Genomic DNA, 15,000 nt, shown 5'->3' on the forward strand with positions numbered 1-15,000 from the left:
CATTGCTTTTAGCCAATGAAATCACCGCCTCCTAATTCTATTGTCCATTTGCTGCACAGAAAACTAAATTCTTCCCAGAATATAACTCGGATACCTTTCAGGTATTCCGAGTAATAATATTATACTAGTATTATGTATAATTTATATAATATTATTACATAAATATCATAATAATAAAATAATAATAAGTAAAATAAGAAATATATGCACCCTCACAGCCGTACAGCCACCTTGCGCAATTTTTTTGTTTTTCTTTGAAAAATATTTTAATCACATTTTCTGAATGAAACTTGCACCTAGATTATGAATAAATTTCGCTCTCTCTCTGAACTTTAACGAACAAGAAATCATTTCCAACCTACAAGACATACACGGTGTGGTGGTCTGCAGGTTTTAGAGAATTATATTGACCACAAGCATGCTAATTCCGTTGTATGTGTCGAAAACACTGATGTATAAACTATCCAGAAACTAGCGCGTTCGTGTCAAGGTGGCACAAACCAGCTTCAACCATTTTTGAGGGAATGTCTCAGACGGACTAACTCTATAACGCTGTTTCACTTAACGGCAATGTTATGGTACCACATGAAACGCTGCCGATATTCGTTAAATAAGATGCACATGTTACTGTGACGTAATAAATTACCATGGCAACAGAAGAACCATCTAAAAACGCACTAACTAAGGTGACCCCCATTTTTATTGCTGAAAAGCGATTAGCAGGCTAAGATGTAGCCTGCGAACGCAGACGTATTTCCGGCGGTCGTTTCTCTCCCCCGAAAAGTAACGTCTGCGAGTTCGAGCTGCAAAACGATTTCTGTGACGTAAAATCTTTTGTTAGGTTTTTGACCAATCAAATTGTATGATAGAAGCAAGCTCGAGTTACTCTTGCGCGACATCGCGCAATTGCGTGTCTGAAATTCAAGCAATACAGACAAGATTCTCAGTTGTGGAGCGTGATTATGAGTGATACAAACAACCATGAACGAAACCCCCAAGAAGATTTCTCACGATTGTGAATGCTGCATTCGTTGTAGAGGGAAGTTCTCGGCGGCTAAGGAGAAGATACGTGTGTTTGGTAAAAGCAATGTTGACATATGTTCATTGGTATATCGTGTCACAAACGTTGATCTTTCTGTTTACGTCGACTGTGAAAAGCTGGCCATTTGTCGCACGCAGTGCTACAATCGTATTGTGCGATTCAATAATGCCCTGCAAAAGGTGGACGAAATTAGGGGATATTTTGGCGGTAATGTTTCCCTTCGTGTAAAAAGGATGGCGAAAGACAATTGCAACACACTGAGGCGAAAAAAAAGTCTGGATTTCGGAAGTGCGGCCGCTACTGACTTGCATGTTGCGGAAACCACAGCTGAAACCTGCAATCATATCGTTGCGAGTCCTGGAATTGGTCCACGTCCTATCTAGTTTGGTGCCTTCGTTCCTACGCAGATTCCAGTACAAGTATTTATTCCATCAAACCGCCAAAACTTAGTTCAAAGAGCTTTTCCTGTTTTTAGCCCAAGATATACGTCAACCCCGCTTCGCATAGCTGAAAGTCAGAACAAAATATCCTTTCCAGAAACGGACGCAAAAGAAACGAAAGTTCGTCTTACAGTGGAATATCCCAGCAAATCAATCTGCAAAGAACTGAAAGACGACTTTGCATCTCTCGGAAAAGCGATTGTCACATGGCTCCTGCCAGCGAATTGCCATAGCGGTGTGGAAAAATGAGACGTTAAAGAAATTCATTGTGGAAAAAGTTTTGCAGGTGATGACTCTACAATTGAACGAATTGTGCTCTAGACGAAAGCCTTCACTCCTCAGAGCGACAACAAAAGAACACTTAACACAATTTGATTTTCAGAAATTGATCTCTGAGTGGAAAGAAAGAGCTCCCATTTTTTATGCCTTCTTGGTTACATGTGCGAGCTCTCAAAAGGAAAATCCTGAATGGTTCCCCAATGTTGCAGTGGCTAGATCAATACTGCTAAAGCAGCGAAACCCCCACATGAATGGATGTGCCACAATTTTGGGGCTGCTTCTTAAATCAAGGTCTTTAGAGGTTAGTTCGATTCCCTGATTGATGTTTTAATTCAAACACAATTTTTTTACATCTTCTACTGCATGTTGTATTTTCTCTTGTGTGTGAATTCGTAGATGATTTTATTATTGAACAATGTGTTTCCTTTTGTGAGTTCTTTGATTATTTTTTTCACCGAAATTTATTTGAAAACACCGCCTTTGTGGTTAGCAATTTCTGCATGATAATTTCTTGCTCAAATATGTGGAGATTGTGCCCTGTACATTTCAATGTTGGAATGTATGGAAATAAATGTGCGGGGAATGCTAAAATCCTGTCAGATCGCAGGCTATAATTATACCTGAGATAGGTTTTGTAAACTGCTTCTGACAATTCCCTTTTTCTTACTGGTTCTAGCTATTAAAAGCAACTGGTTGAGGTAGGAGGATTTTGAAATAGTGCCAAAATACAATAGATAATCTAATGAGTACAACATAGTAATATGACATTCCACTGGTGTCAGAGGCTTCTCCTATTTACCCTGTTTAACTGTTATTTTTGTACGCAACACTGGATCGCCTGGCAAAAATGAAAGTAACTTGCTCCAGTAGTAAGGTTCGCGATAAGTTATATATCATTAGGGAAAAGCATGATCAAGGTGTTTTAGATCTGAAGAAAGAAATGTCTACAGCCAAGGAGTTTATTACAGAAAAGGCATCACAGGTTACCATGTTGGATGGCAATTGTCGCAACACTTGATCTTTTATCAGGCTGTTAAGCGGAGAAATCACGACAATGATATTGTTCTCGTCAGTTGACTGCAAGCACGAGTATACCGACGGCAAAGCATGGTAAATCAACGACTTTCCAAAACCCGTAGGAAGATTTACAAAAATATCCTTCTTCTCTTGAACAATGTATTTGATGGACTCCTCCTGGTGCGTATTCAAACTGTCAAAACCAAAAACATTGCAAACCTGGTTGAACGCTTCGTTGAACGCTTCTTCCAGTGTGTCCGCCATTTTTTCGCCACGAGAATACGTGGCTACCGCGCAGGAATCCTGCGAGTTAGTTCTGGATTTTTTAGAGCTAAACGGTGATTGGTGAATAATTCTTACGTCACAGAAATCGTTTTGCAGCTCGAACTCGCAGACGTTACTTTTCGGGGGAGAGAAACGACCGCCGGAAATACGTCTGCGTTCGCAGGCTAGCTAAGATGAAACTCTTTGCAAAGTTAAAAAAAAATCTGGAGCAGATTCAGAACCACGTTAAAATTCCCCAACTGTGAAGGTGGCTATGAATCTGCTGCAAACAATTTTTTTAAACTTTGCAATGAGTTTTGTCTTAGCGTGCCAATTACTCTCCAGCAATAAAAAATGGGAGTCACCAAGTTCGTTTTTGAGATATTCGCGTTTAAAGATAAAATATAGCGTGTTTTTCAGTGGCTATTTTTTTTTCATGGTAACTTCGCCACTGTGCTACAACTTCGGTTATAAATAGTTGAAATTTCGCTAGAACAGCAAGTCAAGCACAAGTCAAGTTTTTAAAACTGAGCAAAGGTTAATCCGCGCACCCCTTTCACTGCCATGTGTGATGCCCATTCATGTGGGCAGGCGCAATTTTTCTTATTACATCTCCATCGGATTCCAAATCGATCACGATGCCGTGGGCAAATCGTCGTACACAAAAATTATATCATCTATCTCAAAAACACCTTTTAAAAGCAATTAATATAAAACCATCAAGGAATAAAATTAACTGGTGGGAAAAGGCAGAGGAAAATCATGAAAAACTGGAATGACCTTGAAAAAAGCTGGAAATTAATACATGATCTTCACATGCTTTCATTTAATAGCATGCAGGAATGTCTAGAAAAATCTAGAAAGCAGCATTTGTAACAAGCTGGAAAAAGCTGGAAAAACTTGATTTGATCCCAGATTATGATTTGAATTCTGGAATAAAGCTGGCAATTTCTTCCCTAATTAGCATGTTTCATTAACATTCTAGAATTTTCTAGAATTTTCCAGAAAAGGAAACTGGTAAATTCTAGGAATGTCTAGAAATTGTTTTTGTCATATTCTAAGAAAAATTCTGGAAATAACCAGAATATTCCAGATTTGTTTTGCAAGGGTCTGTAATCAATCTAAAAAAGGTCAAGTTTTAAAATTTGGTCAAAATTCCAGTTTTGGTATATTGTACCGTTAACAGCGCTAAAGGGTGAATGAATTACTCTAGCTGTGCCATGTTGTTTTGATTTTCAAGTTACTCGTTCGTTATTTCAAAAAGAGCAATTCAAACAAGCGACATTTTGGAGTCGTTTTCACTCGCTTGCAAGGCCCAATACCGAAAAAGTTGCCGTCCAGGTAAAATAATTATCGAGTAAAACATATTTTTCTAAAAATGGTTTTGGTAGTCCTTTATTGTGACAAAGTTTGGCAATTTTCGATTTTTTTATCTTGCACGGTCTTAGGTGAAAATTGCTGACAGGCGCTCTTAACTGTTCCTTACAAGGAGGTGAAACTCAAACTATAAACCAACGATATTATAGAAAACATACTGTAACTGACACAATGGTAAATTTTAAAAGTGTAATGCTAAACCGACATGATCAACTTGTTTGTTGAGTTTGGCCGGTTTCATCTGCTCAATATGGAAGCTCTCCCTGATCGCAATTATCCTGACAATGTTTAGACAAACTAAGATGCTTGAAAATATGATAATTTTTATCCCAGAAAAGGTGCTCATTTACACGTGTGTAGAAATGCCTGTTATGCCTCACAGTTATTTTCCTTGCCAAATTTTTTAACCTTCTCTTACACAAAGTTTAATTTCCACTATGGAAGACCAAATATTTTCTTGGTCAATTTATGACAGCTGATGACATGCATCACAGGTCAACTTGCCGGTTTTCAAAATGCAGGGGTTTGTCTGCAAGCGTTTCCCTCTTGTCTCGCCCCAATTTTCGTAACTCAAAAAATTTTAATTTCATGTGGTTATCCACTGCCAAGTCTTTCGGTAAAACATTATCTAGTGGGAAATAACTTTCTAACACAAATCATTTCTACCTACGCAAACACCGTGGATCGAGATCAAGTGAATGTAAACAACAATATATCAAAATACATCACTTACTTTATTCATGTGTAAGGAAAGAATAGAGGGTAATATATTTCAGGATGGCCAAAACAGTCAACGCAAGAACAACAGATTTGAGCTAAGTTTTACAAGTTTTGCTTTGTTTGTAAACAAAGCCACAATAAGCCAATGGATTAAATGTAGTAAATTGATATTATTTACAAGCTCAGAACAATCAAAATTATGGTAAATAGCTGATACATGAAGAAACATGCTTGCAAACTAAAAGGCAAAGAAATTACCAACAAAACGAGCAAAATTACTTCAAATTGTAAACAAACTAAACAATGTTATAATCCAAGAACTATTATATGAAGCATGGATTTGAAAAAAGCAAGAGCTTCAAATTACACATTGCACAATAATCCCACAATAGTACATTGAAACTAGTAATTGTGAAATAATTATGGTAAGAAACGGATCATTTGGAATCAAATGCAATTAAAAGGATACAAAGCAGTAGACAAAAATACAGCAATTACTCATTGGAAAACAGCAAAAATATTCAAGGCACAAATCACATGCTGTGCCAGACTAAAGGTCAACATAGATAAATAAACCTAGACAATAGCAAATGAAATTTTGCAATCACTGCTAAGAACTAAAATCAAGAACAGAAAGCTATATGTAGTAACTAAACTAAAGGCTAGGCACAGGGGGGGGAAAGCAACTTCCCATACATTCTCTTAAATGAAATCCAAACGATGTTCTCACAACTTGCAAAGCAATCATGGAGGCATCAGTCAGCGGATTCGTGTATTGTGCACGAGCAGAATTTGTCATTCTGAAGTGAAAACAAAACAAGAAATATGGCGGCCAATGCCGGTGCGAAATGTGGTGGCTTCTTGTTAGTTTATTCAACGATTTTTTTTATTTCGAAGCCCTTCAATTTGGAAAATTTAGTTCTTGGCGGACGTCATTTTTAACGCACAGTAGTTTCTCCGAGATCAAGGTATGGCAACATTTTGTAAATGGGTATGTCTTCGCATTAAAAAAGCCTCTTGAGCTAGCAAGCTTAAGCTTATTGGCTTGGTGATAAAACAGGTTGGTGAGCAAACAGTAATTATCCCCGCTGTATGGTAACTCGCAATTTTTCAAGTTCCACTAAATTTTTTTGTCTTTGTAAAATGTCAATCGGGCGTTCGATTTATGGTATTTGTAGTAGAAACACTTACTCAGAGATAGACATTCCTTTGTGTCATTTTATAACTAAACCTACGTTTTACTTTGTAATTTTTTTCAGCCAGCATTTATTACCGCCTATAAAAAGAAATTCTTTCGCGAAAAGAGAATATTGTGAAAACCAGCTTTCATTGAGTGTTATACTGCGAGGCATTTAAAATTGTATTGTGTTGCCAACCAATCCCACTCTCTTAAGGAAGAGTTCTTTTGCTTGCATTGTTTGTTTTCAACTTCAAATGCATTACTTGTCTTTGAGGATTTTCATTGATACTCCTGGGGCGAGATTCCTACGTAAAAGCGATGGAGTGCTCATCAGAATTTTTAAAACAAAGCCTTAAAACGAACTAGAATAGTCTTTCCAACAAAGTTTTGGAAGAGTTCTTTTGCTTGCATTGTTTGTTTTCAACTTCAAATGCATTACTTGTCTTTGAGGATTTTCATTGATACTCCTGGGGCGAGATTCCTACGTAAAAGCGATGGAGTGCTCATCAGAATTTTTAAAACAAAGCCTTAAAACGAACTAGAATTGTCTTTTCCAACAAAGTTTTGTTTGGCTTTATACAGTCTTTTTAGCCACAAAGGTACTATTAAAGGTAAACTCTATGATCTGGTTAGTTTTTGTTGTTTATTTATTTTATTTTTTTGCCACACCACAGACATAATACAAGATAATGAATAAAGAAAAAGAGAGAAGAAAGAAAATTATAAAGAGAAGAGACGAGAAGAAAGAGTTTTAAACATTTTAAGTGGTTCAGAGTCATGGATTTTGATTGTGTTTCGGTCAAGGCAGAATGGAGTACACCTGTCACTTTTTCTAGGATTCCCCCTCCCCTCCCTTTGGTTTTGGTTATAAAATTGTCAAACCAGTTTCATTTTTATTTTTCTTTGCTCCACTTTGTGATGACATTGAGACAACAAAAAATGAGAATTAAATTGGTTGAATTAAGAGTTTTCTAATCAAGGTTTTCTTTTAAAAAAAAAAAACAAAACAAAAACAATTACATGTCTGGAGCAAATATACACAGTTTCAATTTAAGCAATTTCTATTTCTTTCTTGATGAAGTCAGTCCTCTTTCATCTAAAAGGCTTTCCTGCCATGTTCTCACATTCTGTCTTGCACTACATCCACAGTGCCAGTTTCAGCAAGCAAAATTTGTCTCTTGTTGACATTGTGTTTTTAATTTCTTACAGGAGAAAATAACATTTGGATTGTTCTATCACCACTGATTGCAATTTTCCAGCTGGGAGAGAGTTTTGTTATCAACAGAGAGTATAAATGGGCCATGTCAAGACGATGACATGCCATTATGGGGAGGACATTTCATTAAGGGTTGATGAATGAGTGTTAGCTTGTTGCGCACTAAAATGTTTGAGGCCTTGACTGCAGGATAAACAAATAAAATTCTTGTTTCTGGTCATTGACTGGACATCACTAGTAGAAGTCACATTGTCTCCATTGTTGCACGTAACATGAAATGTACTGTTCAAGAAGTTGGACATGTGGTGTGAACAGCCATATGGCAGGACACACTTGATGTTTACCTGACATGAACAGCACAGAATATATGCTATTTCACCTGTCTCATAATTCATGTGATTGTCTCTATCCCAACTGTAATGTTCAAAACACACATGTTCGGGTTGGCTTCATAAGTTCCCCTACAGGCAGTTAAGGGGTAACTGCCTGCATCATTGATACAGCCAGCCAAGCAGCACTGTTTACCGCCACTGCGCATGCGCAACCTTAATAGCAGTTGTGGCAAAGGGGAAAGTATGTCGATAGTGGTAGTGGAATTCCTGTATATACACATAAAATTCCTGGAATTTCAATTTGCAGGGTCCAAAAGAGATCCTCACGGTCGAATCTGAGGTCAGTCTTCTTTCTCAAGTTTTCTACCAAATAATCAATTTTTAGCTTATCCCTGTTCAAGCTGAACACACGCAGTTCACGAAATAGCTGGCAGGTGTATGCTTCAATCGCTGGAGTTAGGGTCACCAAGATGACAGATACAATGTAGTCTTGGTAGAACCTTGGTAAAATGTTCTGGAATTTGATGTTACAATTGGTTCCAAGAGACACTGCACGTTCCCAGTTGAAAGGATTGCAGCTGACGTTGAATATAGGACAGCCACTATTGAAGTCTCTCAGACTTCTCAAATTCTCTGATATAATTCATCTTGAAATATTCTCTCTTTGTTTATCAGTGGCACCATAAACTAAGCCCTTCTAGTTTTGTTAATTTTTTTAACCCGGTATCTTCTATTCATTCATGTAATACACATCAATGTGAATCACAGATTGATAATCTGTTTGTTACATCTGTTCATACCACTCAATACGGTATTCATACTCTCAGTTACACTGGTCCAAAACTTTGGAATTCTTTATCCACTGATGTTAAGAAAATCAAGCTGTTTTCCAATTTTCGTCAATATATCAAAAATTCTGTGATTGGTTGAGCTTGAGTGAGGCTCCAGCACTTGGCTAAGTAGCATGACTTCTGGCTGTTATACACAATTGTGGTCTCATTCACACAGAAGCCCTTCCAGCTAATCCTGCCAAGCCGACCACATGCTGGAAAGGTCAGACCACCGGGAACACTGTCCCCTGCTCTTTTCGAATAGTGTGTGAGATCTTTAACATCCCACAGAGTTAATGAAAAAGGGTTCTGAGACGGGACCTCCGGCTTATCGTCCTTCTCCGAGAAGACTAGAGAGTCTAACCACTTGCAGATGTAACTACAAAGGCAGCACTTTCTCCTCAGTCATTTAAAGACCCTGAGTGTTGGTCCGGCCGGAGTTGAACTCATGACTTACGGTGGTTATGGTGGTTATAATACTATTATTGATTCCTAATGCTTTGTGGTTATGTAATCTTCAACTGTTATTTAATTAATAAAGTAATACTTTTTATTTAAAACAATTATTTTGCATCTCTTTTCCTTGACTCATTTATTTCTTGTTTCAGTTTACATGACACGGCTGTGGGACGTGAAAACATCCGAAAACACAAACCTTTTTGTTTTTATGAGGCCGCAACCCGAACTTTGTATAGCCAGACGACGAGACTGTGTTTTATTTTGTGACATTACTTTTCGAACGCATCATTGAACCTTTTGTGACGCAAATACTTCGGAAAGTTAATGACTTTGGTCAACGCGTTTGCGTTTGCGTTAAAAAAAAACGCAAACGCGTTGAAAGCCAAACGCAAATGCGTTGAAGACTAGTTTGAAACGCGTTTGATGGTTCGCTTATCTTTGAGCGGTACTGTACTTGGGTTCAATGAACGAACCTACAATTGTAAAATTTCTTTTTCTTCGCAATCCCTTGATTTTATATTTTAAGCACTATTTGTATTAATTATTACTTCTGTCTAAGTATAAATAAAAATTGACTTGACTAGGACAAATTCAAGAATGCAAAGTAGCACTTTTGGTGGGTCGAATGAAATAACATTTTTTAAAAATATTCTTTCCTTCAGATCTCCCCAACCCAAAACATCCCGCTGATATACAGGAAAGTTTGCAAAAGCAGTTTTTTCGTGTTTCGGCGAGAAGAACACGTTCCCAGGAGATATTGTGTTGAATGAAATTAAACGTGGTTGGTTCAAGAGGCAATGTTTGTCGTGATGTTTTGGAGCCATCGAACAACAGAAAGAGGTCCTTAGGTGAATAAATTACACTGATTACCGTCTGAATCCTAAAACTCGGATATCAGACGATGCATCGGAAACAACTTGAAATATTTGGGTTCCCGTGAATAAACGGATTTGTGTCAAGCAAACTAGCTAGTCGCAGACTACCATACAACTCTTGCTCTTAAATTATTTGTGCGAGTTGTGAGTTGTGCCTCCACGGGAAGATTCAGAGCCATTAGGGAACGAGTCAGCTATGAACGTTTTCTCAACTTCACTTCGTGATAATAGCACCAACAATAAAGCCAACAGACACATAGTTTTTACAGAGATCGCCATCTTTTTAACATTCGAAAACACCTGAAAGCAGGCCAGTTATCACAAAGAGCGCCCGCTCAAAAATACCCCGCTGACCAAGCTTTGCAAGTTGTGAGAACATCGTTTCTCGGTCCCAGGCCTTTTTTCTATCCCCCCCCCGCCCCCTGGGCTAGGCATAAATAAAGAAATAGGAAAATACTGATGACATACCAAATGTTATTGATAACTACACACCTCAGAAGACTTGGAAAATGACTTGTCTTGAAGACTGACACTCTTCAGATAAATTAAAGTGCCCCTGTGATAAAAAAAAACACTTTCTTTTTTCCTTTGAAGATTTTGAAAGTGTGTTTGCTTAACACCTGACTGGCAATTTGATTTTTATCCAAAGGCCGTTTACTTTGCGTGTAAGTTTTGGATTTCACGGTCCGCCATTAGTCATGTTCAAAACTGACCGATTGGACCTCAGATGGTTGGATCCAGGGAAAAGTGACGTCAGAGGCTCACTAGCTTGAAATTTCAGCGTGTGAATGGAGCTTATTATATATGGAAAGTGTGAGTTTAAAAGTGTGAAAGCCCAAAACCCCTGTGCTGCATATTAATTCTGCAGCGTACACACGTATTGCATTCTTAAACTAGTGAGCCTTTGACCTCATTTTCTCGATCCAGCTCTATCAAGAACATAATGTTAGTAATAGCAGACCATTAAATAGGAAAATTATAGTTAAAATAAAGAGGTGTCTTTTTGAAATCAATGCTTAAAACGTGGGTCACTTAGTGTTTTGTTAACAATGTGAATTGATTTTTTGGTCACAGGGGCACTTTAACTGAACCGACTGAACTTACTGAGTAAATGGTAGCCAATTTACAATGGATTTAAGTAAAATAGAAAACTAACTAAAAACCAAATAAGGCTAGGGGGTAAATCTACTACCCACTAATACAGGATTTACTTAAGGGACGAAGGAGTTTACCACTCCTACAAAACAGGAATTAGGTAAGAGAAATGTGTGGGGATAACACAACTACACAAGCAAAAATATGAGGAAATTGAGTAATTATGGGTAAACAAGCAAATAATAGTAATTAGGATAATGAAAAGAAGTTGAAAATAATTGGAATAAAAATAAACACAAAATGAACACAAGTGACCTAGTCACAGTTCAATCAAACAACAGACAAATAACTTATTACAGGTACATGTACACCCAGCAAGCTAATATCACTTAATACCTTGCAATGTTCCTTTTTAAGACCTTTTGAGCAGGAATAATGAATCTGGCTGAAAAAAATTTTTAAGGGATAAATAATACTGGTGGATCATTTGGATGCATCATTCGCAACTAATCATGAGTGACTGTGAGCACTTCAGAAAATAAACTTAAATAAGGAATTCTGACAAAAAGTAACGCAAAATTAATCAGAACTGGTTTATTACACATAAATTAGTACTTGTTAGTGTTATAAAGAAATGAGAAACAGTGAGCAACTTACCAAAATGGATGCTAATCGACGCGAGGTCCTCGACAACAAGAAATGACTCTGCAAAATATGATTTAATGTGGTTATCCATGCATTATCGAATCTTGTAGGAAAACTTTTAACTTTCATAACAAAAATCACTTGCGTAGTATGCAAAAAAAGTACCCCATTTCTCTACTGACTTTTGTCCCAGAGCCACTCTATACTCTATCCTAATCTAACTGATTGGTTTCTAAACATGAAAGCTTGAGGCTTATTACGTGGCATAGCCTGGGTATTAAATATTAATAAGCCCCTTTGTTTGTGATGAATATACCGGTATATTCTAAATAATAAAGATAATTGAGCTCCTGGAATATAGACCGTATTCCTAAATAGCGGTCAAGAAATTATTCTTTTGTCTTTGTGCTAATCATCATAACTAGCCTCACTTTGGAACAAAAATTCTTTTGAATTTTGCTTGTGTTTACGAGGCTAGGTAGGATGATTAGCATAAAGACAAAAGAATAATTACTTCACTGCCATTTATGAATACGGTCTATATTAAACAAACAAAATAATGATATAAATAAACAAACACGCAGTATTCTTATAATTGCTTAAACCAGTGAAATTATGAATTTCAACCTGAGACACACGAAGAAATGTCTTCCATGCAATTTTCAGTCTGGCTGAAAAATCTGCGTAATCAGGCCGAAAAGAAAAGGTACATCTGTATCTACCAAAAACTAGTTGAAAAGTCACCAAGCTGGCTGCATTAATTTTCGTGTAAATCATTTATGTCTTGTCAGCTTTTAAAAAACTTTATGGTTGGAAATTGAAAATCATATCACCACCGACCAGTAAACTGTAAACACGTCAGGTATTAAAATTTACAGTATGTTGCCCTATGTGCCAGACACTTACACTTCATGATTCTGCATGTATTTCGTTGTAAAAACGAAGCAAATTCGAACGATACGTTCCAAACACTTATCAATTAGTCTGCTTGCACTTGTTATTTAGGTAAGAAGATTCAAATTTTCGTTGAAGAATATACCAAGTAAAATCTGTTTCTTATTACATGCGACTTATACCTTTTCACTTTCAAAAGCGGTCTGTTAGATTAACTTTTTTCGACACACGTCAAGCTACAAGGTATGTTTTTGAAGATATAAGAAGTTTCCGTTCGCAGTTTTGTATCTGCGTGCAAAAAGATCTCCGAAAATAGTGCAAGTGACTATACTACACATAATTTCGCCAGCCAGCTAAATTTCTGTTCGATGTGAGCAACGCTGTTTACGCAAAATATTAAAATAATTTCCTTCGAGCAAATCAACAAAACTGGCACTTAAGTATAGCAAAAATTACAGAAATATTTTAACAAACCTTCAACATCAATAACCCAAGAATCGCAATAGCTTCAAAATGGGGAATACTATCGATCATCTACATCACAGTTTTGGAGAATATCAGCTGTGCAAAAGTAGTGCGGGCAGACAGAGCTGAAAAGCGACTGCGCAAGTCACTGATCCGCGGCACGAAACGCAGGCTCAAGGGCGCGCTCATTCAAAAAGACTATCTGTTCGCTGGAAAATGACAGCCGTTGATTAAATCAAAAAAATAAGGTCGCTGTTTGAAAGATAAGGATTTTGTCACAATTTTTGACGAGTTTTGATGTTTTTCCAAAAATTGAAGGGGTGTACAAATTGTGTAAAAATTGTTTTCGCGTGGTAAATGCACCTTTCGTGTGACTATACGGTGAATGCATATGGAGGTAACGAGAAATGCAATGCTTACTTTTTTGACAGTGTTGGCTTTTGTCGCAAGCTTCTCGAACGGTTTTTGCAAGTTCTTGGTTTTCTGGGAGGACCAGAAATTCCCTTAAACCCTGTTTTGGCGATGTTCGGCCGGTGGAATTGGTGAGAGCTTCAAACTTATCGGTGGAGACTAGTTCGTCGAGTGGTTGCGATACCGGACAATGCCTCTTTGTCTGTGTCGGTAAAGAGACATTGAAAAACCTTATGACGCTCCAGATACTCTCTATAATACTCTGAACAATAAAGGAAGACAACTGGTGAATTATAGACGGGGTGGTGAATGGTGACATGCTTACAAAAGATATTTTGGCAAGCATGCTCAAAGCGATATTAAAATGGAGTATGCAAAGATGAAAGAACTCAGGCAAATTGAGCTCCACGTTTCTCCAAATTTTAATACGAATTTATAATTATCATGAAAGAAAAATACATCTTTCGCTCTTTACACAGCATTTTTTGTTAAATTTATAGAAGAGCGATGAAAGCCAGCCAACAGAAACTGAGATAAATCGGTGAAAAGATTATACACTGTATGATACACAGAGACCAGGCAAAAAAGTGCTTCATCCTGGAAAGCCCACTTACTGACATTAAACAGCTCAGAGAAAATTAATTTGCCCCTTGATTTGCTTGCCTTTTAAAATAAAAATTCATCAGATCCTAACGTGATCAAGAGACGTCATTAATGTTATTTTTCTTTCAGCTGCTTTCAGAAAGTAAATCCTTTTTTCCATATTTAACAATTGACAAGAAACTACAAAAATTTTACAAGGATCAGTTCAGACAACACAGTGCATATTGCAAAAATGATCTAACTCTAAAGGTTGAAGATACTCACAAGCACAAATATGAAATAGACACTGGAAATTTTCGTTTAGCTCTAAAAGGCATTTCTGTTTCTTCGAATAAAACACGATCATTCAACGGCTTAGTAACCTGGCGCAATACCTCGTGTTTGCGTGCAAGCATCGTCACTCGTGTTGCGTGAAAATGCTGGTTGGTAATGAATGTTTTTTATTCTTTATACAAACCTGGCAGATTTAAATGCTTTTGCAAACTTCGTATTGTTTCGTTTATGAGTTTTGTTTTGTTTGTCATTTGAGAAATTATAAGTCAAGGACCAATTAAACCTTGCACATTTTTGCATCATTCGCAAGTTATTTTCAAAGATTGACTCCTGCTTCTGTGATGCTGCTTATCCTCTAAAGCCCTTTATCCTTGAACAACGAAACAGGTGAGTTTGAGGTTTACATGTTCGATTCTCTGAGAACGTTTTCGAAACTTAAGGACAAAATGCCCGCATATACAACAGCTGCTGAACAACAAAACTATTAAGTGCTTGAGGCCCTGATTTTTTTGTGTATCCACATTTCCAGAAATCAAAGAATACAAGATTAGTGTCCCATGAACATTTAACAAAGAAATTAATA

The 15,000-nt window shown here is 37.2% G+C and overlaps 1 protein-coding gene across 18 annotated transcripts in view; it reads right to left on the reverse strand.

Annotated features, from left to right (window-relative positions):
- LOC138059176 (tetratricopeptide repeat protein 28-like) overlaps window positions 1–15,000 on the reverse strand; it is a 52,022-nt gene that overhangs the window by 30,971 nt on the left and 6,051 nt on the right. For 11 of the 18 annotated variants that reach the window (XR_011134180.1, XR_011134177.1, XR_011134178.1 and 8 more), the window contains 3 exons: window positions 11,784–11,831; window positions 11,523–11,571; window positions 10,524–10,587 (listed from right to left, as the gene is read on the reverse strand). The gene's annotated coding sequence lies outside the window, so the exon portion shown is untranslated. Of the gene's footprint in view, window positions 1–10,523; window positions 10,588–11,522; window positions 11,572–11,783; window positions 11,832–13,139; window positions 13,211–15,000 lie in introns of those variants that run through there. The other 7 variants (XM_068904719.1, XM_068904720.1, XM_068904712.1 and 4 more) reach the window with 6 other exon arrangements.

This window comes from Montipora capricornis, chromosome 8, assembly GCF_036669925.1.
Source record: "Montipora capricornis isolate CH-2021 chromosome 8, ASM3666992v2, whole genome shotgun sequence".
In the NCBI taxonomy this organism is placed as follows: Eukaryota; Metazoa; Cnidaria; class Anthozoa; order Scleractinia; family Acroporidae; genus Montipora; species Montipora capricornis.